A 21391-nucleotide genomic window follows, 5' to 3' on the forward strand; every position below is an offset into this window, starting at 1 on the left:
TATAAATATTTACTAATACCGTATATTAATATTATAAAAACGATATCGAAAGCTGCCCGAGTAGCTAGTAAAAGTAGAATATAAAATCGAATTTAAATATAATATAAAAGACGAATTAGTAATAAAGCTATTATAAGAGATTATTTAAGACTATATTATAATTAAAAAAAACGTCTTAACGTTAACGAGATATAATAAACGTCGTACTAAGTAGTTATTAGCGTTTATAGTACTAAAGAATCTTTAATTTAATTAATTAATAAGAAGCTATAGTTAAAGATAGTTTTAATAATTTTAATAAAATCGAGATTTAACAAGATCTCTTAATTACTATAATAAAAACTAAAATAATTTTCGAATTATATTATTTTACGTAAGTGTTCAAAAGTAGTCTAAATATTTAAATAGAGTTTAGGGTAATTATATTAGTTATAGTTAATATAAGACGCGCGGGCTAAAAAAAAGAACTTAAACGATCTAAACGCTACGATTAGTTTAAAAAGTAGATTACTACCTAGATAGCTAAATAGTACTACCCAGAAAAACTCTTTATAATTAATATAAACCCTTTAGGGTCTAGCCTACCTTATTAAGGGCTATCTTTGCCTTTCTAAATAAGCTAGTTTATTAAAATTAATATTTAGTATTTTTATTACGTATTTTAATAAAATATTATAACTTATTATAGCTAGCTGTAGCCGTTATTAATTACTAATATTAATTAAATTTAAAATATTAACGATCTTATTATAATATATTACTTCCCCCCGACGGAGCAATCCGCCGGGGCCGTACTATATATTACGTATTAAAAAAAACTAAGTATAATACGCTCTATACTTAATTACTAATTAAAACTCCTAACCTTTTACTACTTATTTATAGGGTAAGCTTTACTTATTTTAATATATATAAAACCTTTTAGTACTAGCCTATATAAGTAACTAGGTCTAATATAATCTTTTTTTTTATATAAGTATTATTATTACTTAGGGGGTCTTATAAAAGCTATTTAAAACGCCGGCTTATTACCCTAATTTTATATATTTTTAACTCGTTTATTATAGTTATTATAACTAAGCCGGTATTAATATATTAAATTTTAATATCCGTATTAGCCCGGCTATTTACGGTATTTATAATATTACCTAGCTAAATTCTATATTATTAGAAAGTACTTTATTACTTTTTAAGCGTGCTTACGTTAGCTACGATAGCTATAGCGTTAAGTTAGCCGAGGGCGCCTAGCCCGAGAGGGGTAAACTTATTAACAGGTATTTTTAAGTTCTTATTAAAGTAGTATTTTAACTAGCTAACTTCTTAACTAGTTATTTAACTAGTTATTTAAGTAATAGTTTATATATTAATAGGTTTATTTAGTAAATTTATTTAATAAATTTATTTAGTTTAAATAGAGAGTAGCTTTAAGTAATATTAAAAGCGATAAGGATAGAAAGAATCTTTATAAGTTTTAATACGAAGAGTAGTAAATATTAGCCTATTTAGCCTTTTTTTTTAAAAATCTTTATATTATTATTAAAGTTTAGAACCTCTATAATTAAAAGCCGCCTCTAACTATTATAACTAACTATTATAGCTAATTATTATAGCTAACCTTTATTATTAACTTTTTTAACTAGTGCCGCTACTAAAGAGGGTAGCTTATTTATCCCGAATTAAATAGTAGTTTTATATTGAAATTATTATATTATATTAAGTACGTACTTACGATATATTACGTATATTATATAGTTAAAAAGTATATTATCTTATATAATTTTTTTTAAAAGCGTAATCCTATTAAGGTCGATTTTTTATACTTATAAAGCCGGAAAAAACCTATTATATAATATATTACTTACTTACTAAATAGTTAAAAACTACTTTTTATTTTTTATTTTTTTAATAGCTCTAGATTTCTTTTTTACTCTCTCTAAATTTATTATTTTATTTTTATAATATTAAAATATCAATAATATCTTTAAGTTTATTAAGTATATTAAAGCTATATTATATAAGTTTAGTACGAATAATAATAATATTTATAAGGGTATATACAATTTTTATTTTTATATTAATAGTAATTAGTTTATATTTTAGTATTATGAATATTCTTAAAGTAAATAGTTTAATAATAATAGGAATAATAATAATATAATAATAATAAATAGCGAGGGAAATAACGTTTTTTAATTTTAATAAAAGAAATAAGGTAATATATATATATATATATATATATATATATATCTACATTAAATTAAAATAGGGTAGACGTAAGGTTAATATTATTTTAAATAATAACAATAAGGGTATCTCTAATACTACTATTATAAGCTATTACTATTTAGAGGGGCCGTAAACTTAGCTAAGTAGGTATAAGCTCATAAGGTAGTAGGGTTAGGTACTTAATATTATTATTAATAATCCGTAATTATATATTTTTATAAGAGGGAAAGTTAAAAAGAAAGAAAAGTGAAAAATTATAAAACTAGTTTATCCCCCCGACGGAGTAATCTGCTAGGGCCGTACTATATATTACGTATTAAGGAAAACTAGTTATATTACGCTTTATACCTAATTACTAATTAAAATAGTAGTTAACTAATTTAAACGTTATCTCCTTTTTATTAATAGCTCCCAACTTTCTACCGTTTCTAACTATTTAAAAAGCGAGCTATACTTATTTTAATATATATAAGACCTCTTAATACTAACTTATATAAGTAGCTAGATCTTATATTATATACTCCTTCTTATTAAAAGTTAAGGGGCTCTTTATATATTCTTTTATATTTATAATATAACCTATATTAAAAGAATTTCTAGCTTTATAAAATATAATTTTTAAATTAGTATTAATATATTAGATTTTAATATTTATATTAGCCCGGCTATTTATAGCGTTTATATTATTACTTAGCTAAATTTTATATTATTAAAAAGTACTACGCTACTCTTTAAGTATACTTATATTAACTACGATAACTAGGGCGTTAAGGGGGCCTAAGAATCTATTGAGCCCTAGAGGGGGGGACTTATTAAGGGGCATTTTTAAAATAGGTTCTTAATAAAGTAATAATAGTTTATATAGTAATAAGTTTATTTAATAAGTTTATTTAATAAGTTTATTTAATAAGTTTATTTAATAAGTTTATTTAATAAGTTTATTTAATAAGTTTATTTAATAAGTTTATTTAATAAATTTATTTAGTTTAAATAGAGCTTTAAGTAATATTAAAAATAATAAAAATAAAAAGAATTTTTATAAGCTCTAAGTAGCTAAATATTAGCCCTTTTAGCCCTTTTTTAAAAACTTTTATGTTATTATTAAAGTTTGAAACCTCTATAGTTAAGGGCTATGTCTAATTTTTATAACCGACTTTTATTATCGACCTTTTTAATTAACGCCACTACGTAAATAAAAAGGGTAGCTTACTTATTCTAAATTATATAATAGTTTTTATATCAAAATTATTATATTACGTTAAGTACGTACTTAGGGTATATTACGTATATTATATAATTAAAAAGTATACTATATTATATAATTCTTTTTTAAAAGCGTAATCCCGTTAAGTTAATAATAGAAGTAAGTTATAAAAATTAGAGGTAGCCCTTAATTATAGAGGTTTTAAATTTTAATAATAACGTAGAGGTTTTTAAAAAAAAGGGCTAAAAGGGCTAATATTTAATGACTTATATTAGAGCTTATAAAGATTTTTTTTATTATTATTTTTAATATTATTTAAAGCTCTATTTAAACTGAATAAATTGATTAAATAAACTTAATAAATAAACTACTACTTTATTAAGAACCTACTTTTTTAGTATATAATTAATAATTAATAAACTAAAAATACTTATTAATAAGTCTACTCCTCTTAGGCTAGGTAGCCTTTTTAGCTAATTTAATACTATAATTATTATAATTAATATAAATATACTTAAGAAGTAATAAAATACTTTTTAATAATATAGAATTTAGCTAGATAATATTATAAGTACTATAAATAACCGAGCTAATACGAATATTAAGATTTAATATATTAATATTAACTTAGTTATAATAATTATAATAAATTAATTAAAAATATATAAAGTTAGAATAATAAGTTAGTATTTTAAATAGCTTTTATAAGCCTCCCTAAGTAATAATAATACTTATAAAAACGAACGAATTATATTAAACTTAGTTACTTATATAAGCTAGTATTAAGAAGTTTTATACGTATTAAAATAAATAAAGCTCGCTTTTTAAATAAGTAGTAAAAAGTTAAGAATTTTAGTTAGTAATTAGGTATAGAGCGTAATATATTTAGTTTTTCTTAATACGTAATATATAGTACGGCCCCGGCGGATTACTCTATCGGGGGGATAATTTTTTTTTATAAAGTTAGTTATTAAGCTTAATAATAAGTTTATTATTTGTTTTTTTTATTCTACCTTTACTAGCTACTCGGGCGGTTCTCGATATTAACTATATAGTATTAATATATAGTACTAATAGTTAGCTAAGTAGGCGGCTTATAAGGTAGTAGCGTCGGGCGCCTAACATTGCCGTTAATTAATACCCGCTCGATATCTAGCCGTAATTATAAACTTTATAAGAGGGAGAGTTAAAAAAGTAGAAAATCTAAAAAAAATAGTCTATTAAGATAGTAGGAGTATTTATTAATACTATATATTAATACTATATAATTAATATCGAGAATCGCCCGAGTAGCTAATAAAAGCAAAAAATATAAATAAATATAGTACTAATAAATACTCCTATTATCTTAATAGACTATTTTTTTTTTTTTTAGATTTTCTATTTTTTTAACTTTCCCTCTTATAAAGTTTATACTTACGGCTAGATATATTATTAATAGCGATATTAAGTACCCGACGCTACTACTTTATAAACTACTTACTTAGCTAAGTTTACGGCCCGCTAAGTAATAGTAGCTTATAATAATAGTATCGGAGATACCCTTATTACTATTATTAAGAATAATACTAACCTTCTTATTACTAATATATATTTTTAACTTTAACTTATATATATATATATATATATTTATTACTTCGTTTCTTTTATTTATTTTTTATTTTTATTTTTACTAACTACTCGGGCAATTCTCAATATTAGTTACATAGTATTAATATATAATATTAATAAATACTCTTACTATTTCGTTAGACTATTTTTTTAGATATTTCTTTACTTTTTTGAACTTTTTTTTTTATAAAGTTTATAATTACGGGTTAATAGTAATATTAAGTATAATATTACTATTTTATAAGCTTACGTTTATTAAGCTAAGTTTATAACCCTCTAAGTAATAGTAACTTATAATAATAATATTAGAGATATTATTATTCTAATCGTTAAGAATAGCTAATACTAACCTTATATTTACCCTATCTTAATTTTAATTATATATATATATATATTTATTACCTCGTTTTGTTTATTTAATTTTATATTCTGCCTTTACTAGTTGCTCGGGCGGTTCTTAATATCGATTATATAGTATTAATATATAATATTAATAGATACTCTTACTATTTTAATAAATTATTTTTTTAGATTTTTTACTTTTTTAACTTTCTTTTTTATAAAATTTAAGATTATTAATAGCGATACTAGGCGCCCGACGCTACTACTTTATAAGCCTATTTATTATTTACGTACTTAGCTAAGTTAGCTACTTTTCTAAGTATAGTAGCTTATAATAGTAGTATTAGAGATACCCTCGTCGCTATTATTAAATAATATCGACCTCTATAAGTATAATATCTACCCTAATACTTTTAACTTTAATTCGTATATATATATATATTCGTTACTTCGTTTTTTTTATTAAAGTCGAAAACGCTACTTCCCTCGCTATTATTATTATTATTACTATCTAACTATCTATTTTAAGTATATTTTATTAAAATACGGAGACGCTAATAGCTCGTTAACCCTTAGGGCTTTTTTAATAATTAGAAGTTCGATCCTATAAGTATTATACTAAACGACCCTAAGCTATAAATAAACTACTTTAATAAATACTATATCCGTAATATCGATTTATAAAAAATAAATAAATATATTATAATAAGTATTACTTTTATTAGTACCTTTCTAATATAATAAAGTAGTATAAATAAGCTTAGACTTAATAATATAATTAGGAATTTAAAAAGAGCATAGTTAAGTATATTAAATAAGAATATTAAAGAGAAGTTATTATTAAATAAAATAAAAAAAGAAAACAAGGGGTAGTATTTAGTTATTAAAAAGGTAATTAATATATTATAATAACGGGGTTATTAATATTTTAAGCTTAGTTAGTATTAATAATTAATAATAATTATATTAGCTATAGCTAGCTATTATTAGTTAATATAAAGTCTTATTAAAGTACGTAATAAAAACTTAATATTAGCCTTAATAGACTAGCTTACTTATAAAGGTAAAAATAGCCCTTAATAAGGCGGGCCGGACCCTAAAGGGTAGTTAATTACTATTTTAATTAGTAATTAAGTATAGAGCGTAATATACTAAGTTTTTTTTAATACGTAATATATAGTACGGCCCTAGCGGATTGCTTTATTAGAGAGGATATGATATTTATAAAATTAAACTTCTATTTATTAAAAAAGTCCTAGGGGTTAATAATAATTAAATATTTTAATATTTTAATAATATATATTTAAAATAACGTGGTTGTAAACTATACAGGAAGGAAAGTTAAAAAAGTAAAAAATCTAAAAAAAATAGTCCATCGAGACAGTGGGAGTGTCCATTGATACTGTGTGTTAATACTGTATAACCGATATCGAGAATCGCCCGAGCAGCTAGCAAAGGTAGAAGTAAAAAATAAATATTTAAAATAAACGATTTATTAATAATAATAATAGGCTAATAGTAATAAATAATAAGAGAAATAGCGTTTTTTAACTTTAATAAAAAAAACGAAGTAACGAATATATATATATATAAATCGAAATTAAAAATATAATAAATATTAATAAAGTTAGTATTATTCTTAATAATAGTAACGAGGGTATTTATAATACTATATTATTATAAGCTATTATTATTTAAGAAAAGTAGTTAACTTAGCTAGGTATATAGGCTTATAGGGTAGTAGCGTTAGGCGCTTAATATTATTATTAATAATATTTAATTTTATATTCTGCTTTTATTAACTACTTAGGCAGTTCTTAATGTTATTTTTATAATATTAATATACGATATTAGTAAATATTTATACTATCTTAATAAACTATTTTTTTAAATTTTCCTTAACTTTCCTTCTTATAAAGTTTATAATATAATTACGGATTATTAATAGCGATATTAAGTACCCAACGCTATTACTTTATAAGCCCGCGTACTTAGCTAAATTAGCTACCCTTTTAAGTATAATAGCTTATAACGGTAGTATTAAAAATACCCTCGTTACCGTTATTAAATAATATTAACTTTACGATATCTACCCTAATACTTTTAACTTTAACTTATATATATATATATATTCGTTACTTTATTTTTTTTATTAAAATCGAAGATACTACTTCTCTTACTACTTATTATTATTATATTATTATTATTACTATTATTATTATTATTTAACTATCTACTTTAAGTATATTTTATTAAAATACCGAGATATTATTAATAACTTATTAACCCTTAGGGCTTCCTTAATAGCTAAAAGTTCGTTCCTATAAGTATTATATTAAATAACCCCGAGTTATAAAGAGACCGTCTTAATAAATATTATATTCGTAATATTAACTTATATAAAATAAATAAATATATTATAATAAGCGTCGCCCTTATTAATACCCTTTTAATATAATAAAATATAAATAAGCCTAGACTTAATAATATAATTAGGAGCTTAAAAAGAGCATAAGCTAGTATATTAAATAAGAATATTAATAAGGAGAGGTTATCATTAAATAAAATAAAATAAAAAGTAAGGGGTAGTATTTAGTTATTAAAAGGGTAATTAATATATTATAATAACGGGGTTATTAATATTTTAAGCTTAGTTAGTATTAATAATTAATAATAATTATAGCTAGTTATAGCTAGCTATAGTTAGTTTTAAAATCCTATTAAAATAATACGTAATAAAAACTTAATATTAACTTTAATAAACTAGCTTACTTATAAAAGCGAAGATAGCCCTTAATAAGGCAGGCCGGACCCTAAAGGGATTATTAATAATATATTTGGCTATAAGTATAAACTTTATAAAAAGAAAGTTAAAAAAATAAAAAGTTTTAAAAAAAAATAGTTTATTAAAATTTATTTTAATATTCTATTTTTACTAACTACTCGGGTAGTTCTCTATATCGTTTATATAGTATTAATATATAGTATTAATAAATACTCTTACTATTTTAATAGACTATTTTTTTAGATTTTCCTTAAGTTTCCCTCTTATAAAGTTTATAACTACGGATTATTAACGGCATAGTTTATTAAAATAATAAGAGTATTTATTGATATTATATATTAATATTATATAAATAATACTAAGAACTACCTAAGTAGTTAGTAAAAATAAATTAAAAAAAAGGATATAAATATAGTTAATAATTAGTAAGTTAGAACTTTAAAAATACTAATTAATAAGTCTATCCCTTTTAACCTAAGTACACTTTTTAGCTAGCTCGATATTATAGCTATTATAACTAATATAAATCCCCCCGACAAAGTAATTTACCGGGGCCGTACTATATATTACGTATTAAAGAAAACTAGGTATTTTATACTCTATACCTAATTATTAATTAAAATAGTAATTAACTAACTTAACCGTTATCTCCCTTTTATTAACTCTTAACTTTTTATTATTTATTTAGAGAGCGAGCTATACTTATTTTAATATATATAAAACCTCTTAATACTAACCTATATAAGTAGCTAAATTTTATATTATATACTCTTTTTTATTAAAAATTAAGGGGCTAGTTATATATTTTTTATTATTTATAATATAGCCCGTATTAAAAGGATTTCTAATTTTATAAAATATAATTTTTAAACTAATATTAATATATTAAATCTTAATATCTATATTAACCTAGCTATTTATAGCGTTCGTATTATTACTTAGCTAGATTTTATATTATTAAAAAGTATTATATTATTTTTTAAGTATATTTACGTTAGTTACGATAGCTAGGGTATCGAGGGGGCTTAAAAATCTATTAAGCCCTAAAGGGGGGGACCTATTAAGGGGTATTTTTAAAAAGTCCTAGCTCGTTAATTATTAATTATATATTAAAAAAGTAGGTTCTTAACGAGGTAGTATTTTAACTAGCTAATTTTTCAACTAGTTATTTAACTAGTTATTTAAGTAGTAGTTTATATATTAATAAGTTTATTTAATAAGTTTATTTAGTAGATTTATTTAGTTTAAATAGAGAGTAGCTTTAAGTAATATTAAAAATAATAAGGATAAAAAGAATCTTTACGAGCTTTAGTATAGTAAAGTAACTAAATATTAGCCTTTTTAGCTCTTTTTTTAGAAACCTTTACGTTATTATTAAAGTTTAGAACCTTTATAGTTCAAGAAGGCCGTTTTTAATTTTTATAGCCGACTTTTACTATTAACCTTTTTAATTAGCGCTATTATAAAGTAGCTTACTTATCCTAAATTATATAGCGGTTTTCGTATTAAAATTATTATATTATATTAAGCGCGTACTTAGGATATATTATACGTATTATTTATATTTTTTTTATTTTATTTTTACTAGCTACTCGGGCGGTTCTTAGTATTATTTATATAGTATTAATATATAGTTTTAATAAATACTCTTACTATTTTAATAGACTATTTTTTTAAATTTTTTACTTTTTTAACTTTCCCTCTTATATTCCCTCTTATAAAGTTTACGATTATAAATTATTAATAGTAATATTAAGTACTCGACGCTATTACTTTAGAAGCCTACGTTCCTAGCTAAGTTCCCTACTTTTCTAAGTAACTATAGCTTATAACGGTAGTATTAAAAATACCCTCGTTACTATCGTTAAAAATAATATTAACTTCTATAAGTACGATATCTACTTTTTAACTTTACTTATATATATATATATATATTTATTACCTCGTTTTCTTTATTAAAATTAAAAAACGCTTCCATTATTATTTATTATTTATTATTATTATATTATTATTATTATTATTAAACCGTTTATTTTAAATATATATTATTAAAATACCGAGATATTAATAACTCGTTAACCTATAGGGATACTTTAAGGGATATACTTAGTAGTTCGATCTTATTAATATTATACTAAAAAACCCCGAACTATAATAAGGTTATTTTAAAAAATACGGATTAAATATTATTAACTTAAAAATCCGAAATACGTATATTAATATAAATATTACCCTTATTAATACTTAATTAATATAATATAGTTTTAATAAAATACTTAATTAATTATAAAATATAATTAATACTCTAATATTATAATAATAAAATAAGAAGTTTAAAAAAATTAAAACAAATATTCTAAAGTTATTAAATAAGTTAGAAAATAAAAAATAAATTTTAGTTATTTAAAGAGTAATTAATATATTATAATAAGATTGTTAATATTTAATAACGGCTACGGCTAGCTATAGTTAGTTATAAAGTTTTATTAAAGTACGTAATAAAAATACTTAATATTAACCCTAATAAACTAGCTTATTTATGAAAGCGAAAATAGTTCTTAATAAAGCGGACCGGACCCTAAAGGGATTATATATATTATATAATTAAAAAGTATATTATATTATATAATTTCTTTTAAAAGCATAATCCCGTTGAAGTTAATCTTTTATACTTATTTATTTATGTTTTTTGCTTTTATTAGCTGCTCGGGCGGTTCTTAATATCGATTATACGGTACTAATATATAGTATTAATAGATACTCTTACTGTCTCGATAGACTCTTTTATACTTATAAAATTAAAAAAAACCACTATATAATACTACGGGATATTCTTATAAAAGAATATAAAAAGTAAATATTTATATAAAAATAAGAATATATAAATATAAGGGTAATAAGCGTATATAAATAAGGTTTTTATAATAAAAAGAGTAGTATAGTTAAATTATTATATAGGAAGTTACTTACTTAAGGAAAGGTCTAAGTAAGTAAATATACGCTTATATATAGGTATAAAACCTCTTACTAAAATATTCTATTACTTATTAATTATAAAATAATTAATAAGCGCATATATAAATAAATACGTAGTCGTAGTACGTAATTCCGTCTCGAGAGAATTCTAGCTTATTCCGTTATTTTCTAGTACTTTCTATTGCTTACGTAAGTTTATATAAGTAGTATTGCTTATATAATTAATACCTATAGTAATTTATAAAAAACGTAGATTATTATAGTATATAGTTTGCTTACGTAATATTAATAATAAGGCGAATAATAAGGTAAATAAAGTTATTTTTATAATAATAACGGCTATGCCGGCTATAGCCGGCTATTATTAATTAATATAAAGTCTTATTAAAATACGTAATAAAAACTTAATATTAACCCTAATAAACTAGCTTATTTATAAAGGCGAAGATAGCCCTTAATAAGGCAGGCCGGACCCTAAAGGGTAGTAATTAAGTATAGAGTATAATATACTTAGTTTTTTCTTTTTAGAGTCCGGCCCGCCTTATTAAGGGCTATTTTTACCTTTATAAATAAGCTAGTCTATTAAAATTAATATTAAGTTTTTATTACGTATTATTTTAATAAGACTTTAAAACTAATTATAGCTAGCTATAACTAGCTATAATTAATATTAATTATTAATACTAACTAAACTTAAAATACTAATAACCCCGCCGTTATAGTATATTAATCGCCTTCTAAATAATTAAAAATTACCCCCTATTTTTTAATTTTTTTAATAACTTTAAAATTTTTTTTTAATTTTTCTAAATTTCCTATTTTATTATAATAATATTAAAGTATTAATAATACTTAAAAATTAGTTAAGTATTTCGAAGTTATTAATTATATAAGCTAGGTATTAATAATAATAATACTTATAAAAATATATATATCCTTTTAAATTTTTAAGTTAATAATAACTAGTTTATACTTTTTTAAATAATCCTTTTATAAACTAGGATTATTAAGTATAATATTAATAAAATAAATCACTAGTTCTTAAGGTATTTTTATAAGTCAATAAGTTAGCGTTTTAGTATTCTAAATATTTTTAAAATAAATAGTTTAATAATAATAGTAATAAATAATAAGAGAAGCGTTTTTTAATTTTAATAAAAAAAACGAGGTAATAAATATATATATATATATATAAATATCGCCGTTAATAATCTTTAGTTATAAACTTTATAAGAGGGAAAGTTAAAAAGTTAAAAAATCTAAAAAAAAATAGTCTATTAAGATAGTAGGAGTATTTATTAATACTATATATTAATACTATATAATCGATATTAAGAACTGCCCGAGTAACTAATAAAGGCAAAATAAAAAATAAATAAATATATATATAAGTAAAGTTAAAAATATTAGGGTAGATACCGTGAGGTTAGTATTATTCTTAATAACGGTAATAAGGGTATCTTTAATATTATATTATTATAAGCTATTATTACTTAGAGGGGTAGTAAACTTAGCTAAGTAAGCGGTATACTAACGTTTGGACGTTAAGAGCCTTAGTAATATAAAATACTAATAAATAATAAGCAAGCTTATAAAGTAGTAGCGTCGGGCGCCTAATATTATTATTAATCGATCCGTAGTTATAAACTTTATAAAAAGGAGAGTTAAAAAAGTAAAAATTTTAAAAAAATAGTTTATTAAGATAGTAAGAGTATTTATTAATATTATATATTAATACTATATAATTAATATTAAGAATCGCCCGAGTAATTAGTAAAAGTAAAAAATATAAATAAATACTTAGTTTTTTTTAATACGTAATATATAGTATAACCCTAATAAATTACTCCGTTAGAAAGAGGATATATTATATATATTATATTATTAAAAAACCTATTATATTATATAAATTTATTTCTAAATATAATCCTATTATAGTCGATTTTTTATATTTATAAAGCTCTAAAAAAACTATATAATTTTTATTCTTAAATATACTTTTAATAATATTTTTTTTATTATTATTTAGCTATTTATTAAAAAGTTATCCGTCTTATTTATTTATAATTATTTATTTTATTTATTTATAAGCGTCCGTTCTTTATTTTATTATATAATAATAATTTTATAACTTATTTATAGTTTTTTTATTTTTAAAAGAGTTATTTTAAGTTTATTTTTTTTATATATAATATAATAACTACTATAGGTCTTATAGGGCGGTGTTACGACCTAACATGCATAATAAGGCCAGGGCCCCGCCCCACGGGACCTGCGGCGGCTATTATACTATATATATAAAAGTACGAACTTAGGGTAACTCCTCTCGGGACGGAAGAACTATAGATAAGTTACGTAACTACGATTATATAATAAGATAAAGAACGGATGCCCGTAAATAAGTAGGACGGACGATTATAAATAAGTAGGACGGACAACCGTCCGGTAAATAATTAAATAATAGTAAATAGGAATATTATAAAGGATATATTTAGGAACGAGACTTATATATAGTATGGACTTAAGCCGGGCTTAAGGATAGACTTCCTATAGCTTTTTTAGTAATTAACTTAGTATTAAATTTTATAATCGCTTTTAGCTATTTTTATTAAGAACCCTTTTTAATAAGACTACGATTAATTATTAAAGCCTTACTTATTTTACGATTTATAAATATAGCTTTAGGGAAGCTATTTATAATTATAATACTATTTACTTAGTACTCGTAGCCTTAACTTTTATTAATATACTTATTATGACTAGCTAGCCGTAATATTTTAATTACTCTTATTTAGTAAGTTAACCCTACGAGACTTATTAAGTAGTAAAATAAACGATAATATTTTCTAAGACCTTAAGTACCCCTTTGTTTAATTCTAAACGACTTATTAACTTAGCTAGCGAGCTAGCTAGGGTTAAGGATAACGAGATACTTAATATTATTTACGACTCCGATAGCGATGCGGTTTTTAAAAAGGTAAATTATAAAAAAATACGACGTACTATTAAGAAAAATAATAAGTAGAATAAAGAACTCGCAGAGCTTTTTAATAATAACTCTATTTAGATAGCCGCAACTCTAATTAAAAATAACGAAAATATTACCGCCCTTTAGAACATAGTTAATAAAACTATAACTAACTTAAGAATTAAAAAAAGAGAAGTAAACGACCTAGAATAAGAAGTTAGAACCCTCTGGGCTGCTACTAGTATTATTAAGACTCCTACGGACGGGTAAGAAAAACTTAAACTTAATATACCTACTACTTTTAATAAAATTACTAGACGTCTTAAGGGATTCTTAATTTAGATTAGAACTTACTAAACGTTCTACGCTACTAACTTCTATAATAAAACCGAACGAGTTATTTACGTAGTAACCTTCTTTAAAAGACGAGCCCTAAAGTAGTTCGAGCCTTTTTAAGAAGAATTCCTTAGTAATAATGGTTATCTACCCTACTATAAAAAAGAAATTACGAACATTTTTAGTAATATAGTAGGATTCTAAAGCGCCCTCGAATCCCTATTTTAAAACCCTAATAAAAAGTAATAAGCTAAGAAAGACCTAGCTAACTTTTAATAAACTAAGTCTGCCTTATATTACGCTACTAAGTTTAGGAAACTTATAATATAACTCGATTCTACTAAGGAAACCCGTATCTTTTCGTTTTACTAAGGACTAAAAAATAAAGTTAAGGACGAACTTAATAAAATAGAAATACTAATAAAATTCTTACGGTACGTTAAGCTTATTATTAAGATCGATACTTAATTATACGAACGACGTAAAAAAAAGGGAGAGGTATAACGCCTTTAAGCTAATTTTAGTAAAAAATACTAGAACTACGGTAAACTACTAAGTAACTACTAGAATAATCTAAAAAACTAATAATAACAAAGTACGTTTTATAAATAGTACGGAGGACTTATAGACCTTAGCGTTACTAAACGTAAAGAATCGTAATAAAAAAAGGATTTTAAATATTATAACTATAATAAGCTAGGATATATAGCTAAAGACTATTAATAACCTAAATATATTTAATACTAACCTATCCTAAAAAAGCGAGCTAATATTATAAGTAAGGAAGTCCCCTATAAATAACTCTTATAAATAGCTTACTATAATAATAGCTATCTTATTTACTAAGATAGTAAGGAATAAATAGGATAGTACTTAAAGTAACTTAAAGATAAGGGACGATCTAGATATAATACTATACTATTTATTAAGACCCTAGCGGTAGTAATAAAAAAAAAAGAGATACCCGCTTACTAACCCTATACTCTTAAAAAAAATAATATCGAATATATTATAATACTCTCTTAGATTTATAAGAATATAAAGGAGAAAGCTAAAATAGACCCCGTTATAAAAAATATACTTTACTTCCTCAAAGGATAAATTAAGTAAAAACTCCTAGCTAGTATAAGGAAGTAACTCCTTAAGTTTAAAAAAAGAGGACCTAATATAAAAGAAATTATAAATAGCCTCGTTTATATAGTACGGCGAAACTATATAAACTAAAAATAACCCGTCGAGTTTAAAAAGGAACTCGATTCGGATAAATTCCTAACTAAGTTTATTTATATAATATAAAAAGTAGATAGTAATAGAAAATTTATTCGCAAGGTTAAAAAGTAGCTCGAAGACTTCTTATATAAAAATAAGATTAAAGTAATTAAGAGACCGAACCTTAATTTCGGAGTTATAAAAGAAGGAAAAATTAATTTTAACCTTAAAGAAGAAGAAGACTTTAAAATAAGAACTAGCTCTTTTTATTTTAACGAAGTAGAATTACCCTATAATTCGGACGAACCTCGTAACGTTGCCCGATAACGTGCTTAGATAGAGATCGATTATAGGGCCCCGCTTAGCGTTAATAATACTAGCTCTAAAGAGGATAACGATAAACTATAGTATAAATATATTTACCTATTCGAGGATAACTAAACTATTTAGTTTTATAGAACTAAAGAACGTAAAAAGGTCGTAATAACCCCCTATATAAATAAAAACTATTCTCTACTTAACCCCAAAAACCCCTTTTATAAAGAATTATTTTAGGTAGAGTACCTAGACGATAAATACTTTTAGTACCTTATATATAAATAAAATAGCCGTTTCTACTTACGAAAGCGCGATAGTAAACCTATTAGGGATATCTACGTAGAAGACTAGCTACTTAGTTAAACGTTACTAAGCTTTAATAATAATAATAAAGTAACATTTAGCCTAGACCCTAGTTTTCTTATAAAGTACCTTAATAGTGAATATATAGAATAGGAAGACTATAAATACGACTAATATTAAATCTATTACGTTAAAAAAGCTAAAGTATAAAAAGAATATTAAGAGAAATATAAATAAAGGAACTACCCGAAAAAATAGATAATAAAAAACTAAAAAAGCTAATTGTAAAAGAACGATAAAAAGCAAAAATAAAAAAAAAGTTCTTATGTATAACTAGATAGCATAACGACGCATATTTACGAGTTAACCTCGATATTTACGGACGAGGACTAAACGCTATTATTAATAGTAGTACATAAGAAACTTATATTTTACTAAAAATAGTAAATAAACTTAACCTACTATAAGTATAAAAAGATAACCTATATTAACTATAAATAGTAAAAAAAAAACGAGTTAATTATAATTATAGATATATTAATTGGGAGACCGTATACCTCTCAATATATATTAATAATTAGTAAGAATAATTATAATATAATATTATGGAGATCGGAGATATCGACGTTATCCTAGGAATCTCGTAATTACGAAAGCATAACCCACGGATAGATTAGACTACTAACTAGGTCCTCTAAGAAATTCTAGTTACTAAACGACTTAAAAAGAAAAAGGGTTTAAACGGATTTTTAATAATTCCTAAAGAACGAGAATAAATACGATATATAACTTTTATTAAAGCGGTAGAAGGCTCTAAGAAGTTCGTATATAGTACTAACGATCGAAAATCGTAACGACTCTAGACTATACCTAAGGAGTACCGGATATATACGAAATTATTTATAAAACCCAAAGAAATAGGATTACTAGAATATAGTAACTAGGATATAAAAATCGAACTTAAAGAAGGAGCGCAACCTAGGTTCTTTTTAATATACTTAATAAATTAAGAAAAATAAGAATACCTTAACGAATATATTAATAAGAAGCTTAAGAAGGGATATATTCGACCGTCGAATTCTCCTACAGGATTCCCTTTATTCTTTATACTAAAAAAAGGTAAAAAATTAAGACCTATTATTAACTATAAGAGACTTAACGAAATTACGAAAAAGAATTACTACCCCTTATTACTTATTACCGAGCTTAGAGATCTACTTTACGGAGCTAATTAGTTTACCGCTATAGATTTTAAAAAAGTATTTAACTAAATTCGAATTAAAGAAAGAGACGAGTAAAAGACGGTATTCTAAACTCGTAGAGGACTTTTTAAGTACCTCGTTATACCCTTCGGACTTACTAATACTCCGGTAACTTTTTAAACGATAGTTAACTACGTACTCCGGGAGTACGTTAATATCTTTATTATTATTTATATTAATAATATCCTTATCTTCTCCCCTAACCTCGAAATATATAAGAAATATATTTATATAGTATTTTAAAAGCTCTAAAATACTAAACTATATACTAAACCCTCTAAGTACGAGTTCTATATATAGAAAGTAGACTTTTTTAGATATACTATTATACTAGGACAAATCTATATATAAGTATTAAAAATAGAAGTAGTTAGGGACTAGCCTATACTATAGAACGTTAAGGACGTATAAAGATTCTTAAGATTCGTTAACTTCTACCGACGATTCTTTAAGGACTATACTAATATAATTAGACCTCTTAATAACTTAATACGAAAGGATACCCTATTTATCTAAGACCCTAAGTACGAGGAAGTATTTATTAAAGTTAAGAATATAGTTATCTCCGAACTAGTTACTATAATCCTAGACCCCTAAAAACCTTTCGAAGTCGAGACCGACGCCTTAGACTTCGCTATAAGAGCGGTCCTAGGATAACGGGACGAATAAAGAAAGCTTTATTTATATTACTTCTATTCCAAAGTATTCTACGGAGCAGAATTAAATTAGCAAATTTATAATAAAGAATTAATAGCTATTATCGAAGTATTTCGAAAATAGAGATTATAGTTATCTAGAACTAAGCATAAAGTCACAGTCTATATAGACTATAAGAACTTTATAAATTTTATAATAAATAAGAATCTAAATAAACGATAAGTTAGATAGAGCGAATTCCTATCTAAATATAACTTCTAAATTATTTATTAGAAAGGTTTAAAAAATAGTAGAGTAGACGCTCTTAGTAAAAGACCTAACTACGAGGTTACGGTCCCTAAAAAAATATAAGTTATTCTTAAATAAGAGAAGGACGGTAGCCTTATATTAACTACGAAGCTTCTTATAATAGCTAAAAGGATTAATACTAGCCCGATTAGAAAGATAACCCCTAAGCTTATTATAAAAATTTATAGTATACTAGCATACAGTTACTAAGGAGTTACTAAAACGTAGAAACGGATTTACTAATACTATAATAAATCCGCTACACGCGCTAAAATTATAAAAGTAATTAAGGACTACGCGATCTATAAAAAAAGTAAAAATAGCCCATATAAACCCTATAATAAGCTATAACCGTTATAACTACTAACGGAAGTATAGTATTTAATTATATAGGACTTTATTATTAAACTACTAAAGTCTAAGGAACTATTTACTAAAGTATAGTACGATAGTATCTTAGTTATAGTCGATTAACTTACTAAATTCGCATATTTCATTCCTTATAAAGAATTAAGTACTACAAAAGACCTAGTATATATATTTACTAAGGTTATACTTTCGAACTATAGTTTACCAAAAGAAATTATCTCTAATAGAGATAAGCTATTTATTTTAAAGTTTTAGAAATCTCTAATTTCGTAACTTAGTATAAACTATAAACTATTAATATTATTTTATCTACAAACCGATAGATAAATAGAAAAGATTAACTAGATCCTTAAAATATACTTTTATTATTATATAAACTACGACTAGGATAATTAGGTAGTACTTCTACTAATAGCCTAGTTCGTATATAATAGTATAGTTAGCGAAAGTATAAAAAAATCCCCGTTTTACTTTAATTATAAATTCTAGCTAACTGTATACGGAAAAGTATAATAAGGACTATAAGCTGTAAAAGCTATAGTAGATGTAAGTAAACTTAAAGAGATCTATAAGTAAGCCTTATTAGACCTCGAGTTTGTGTAATAGCGTATAAAAAAGAATGCGGATAGATTAAGGATTAGAGGACTATTTTTAGAAGAGGGGGATAGTACCTATCTCCTTTACTATAATATTAAAACGAAATAACTAAGTAATAAATTAGATTATAAAAAACTTAGACTTTTTAAAATTATTAAGAAAGTCTTACTAATTAACTACGAATTAAGACTACTAGATACGATACGATACTATCCCGTTTTCTATATCTTACTACTCGAGCCTATACTAGGAGGTTTATATATAGAAGATTATATTATTATTAAACTAAACTAACTAGAATATAAAGTTGAATAAATTATTAACTATAAAATAAAGGATAATAAAAAAGAATACTTTATTAAATAGAAAAACTACGGATATAAAGAGAATATATAAGAACCTATTACGAACCTCCGGAACTCTTAATAACTTCTCGAGGGGTACTAAAGTTAAAATTAAACCCAAAACTCCTAGCTATTACGGCGTCCTAGTTAATAATCCTAAAAGTACTATTAGCCTATGCCTCACGAGCCGCTAAAGAAGTATTTTTAGAATCCTCAGGGAACTCCTCTAATATAATCCGACTTTTCTTAAATACTATTTACTTCTAAGAACGAAGACGCTCTAACTTAGATAACGACTTATTTAACTTAGCCTAAGCCTATTAATAAGCCTTAGCCTTTTTTTATAACTCCGTAGCTCTCTCCTAAAACTACGACTTTTTTACTTCTTCTTTACGATTAAGATAATTAGACTCCGTTACTAACTAACTAACTATACCCGATTAGCTAAAACTTAATAAATAGAAATATAATACTTACGAGTATAAATAGTATTAGTAGAAGTATTATACGAAATACCTAAACGGTAATATATTCCGCAAACTTCGGAATTAAAAAGAACTAAATAATAAACCCCCCGCGAGCAATAATTTAAATAAAGTATTATTTCTATACCCTCGTTAGAGAAACGAATAATACGCAATAATTTATAACGAGACGTAACTATTAAAAATTTCGATTTTTTAATTCGACCTAATATCGTATTAGCACATTTTAAAGAAATACTTAACAATTCCTTAACCTAGGAATAGACGACCTACTTATAAGCCTAGAGGATTAGACTTTTAAAAAAAGAAGCTAATATTACGACTTAATACGCATAACAAAGCCAGGGCCCCGCCCCACGGGACTTACGGTAGCTACTATACTATATATATAGAAATACGAACTTAAAGTAACTCCTCTCGGGACGGAAGAACTATAGATAAGTTACGTAACTACGATTATATAATAAAATAAGGAACGAACGCCCGTAAATAAGTAGGACGGACGATCGTAAATAAGTAGGACGGACGACCGTCCGGTAAATAGTCGAATAATAGTAAATAGGAATATTATAAAGGATATATTTAGGAACGAGACTTATATATAGTATAGACTTAAGCCGGGCTTAAGGATAAACTTCTTATAGCTTTTTTAGTAATTAACTTAGTATTAGATCTTATAATCGCTTTTAGCTATTTTTACTAAGAACCTTTTTTAATAAGACTACGATTAATTACTAAAGCCTTACTTACCTTATGACTTATAGATATAGCTTTAGGGAAGCTATTTACGACTACGATACTATTTATTTAGTACTCGTAGCCTTAACTTTTGCTAATATACTTATTATAACTAGCTAGCCGTAATAAGCGGGCCCTAGCCTTGTTATATATATTAAGTTATAATAAAATACTTATTATTAAAAATTTAAGAAATTAATTATTAATAAAATATAATTTTAAAAAGTTATTAATAAGGTAATAATACATAAGTAAGCTATTAAAAATAGTTATACTTTAGTATGCTCTTATCCTTCCTCTCTATTCCTTTATTAACCGCTTTAATAGCCTATAAGCTTTTATAAGTGCGGTAAGGGAGATGCTTTCGTGCCTA

Source organism: Colletotrichum paranaense (assembly GCF_030867605.1).
Source record: "Colletotrichum paranaense strain IMI 384185 chromosome Unknown Scaffold_28.1, whole genome shotgun sequence".
Taxonomy (NCBI): domain Eukaryota; kingdom Fungi; phylum Ascomycota; class Sordariomycetes; order Glomerellales; family Glomerellaceae; genus Colletotrichum; species Colletotrichum paranaense.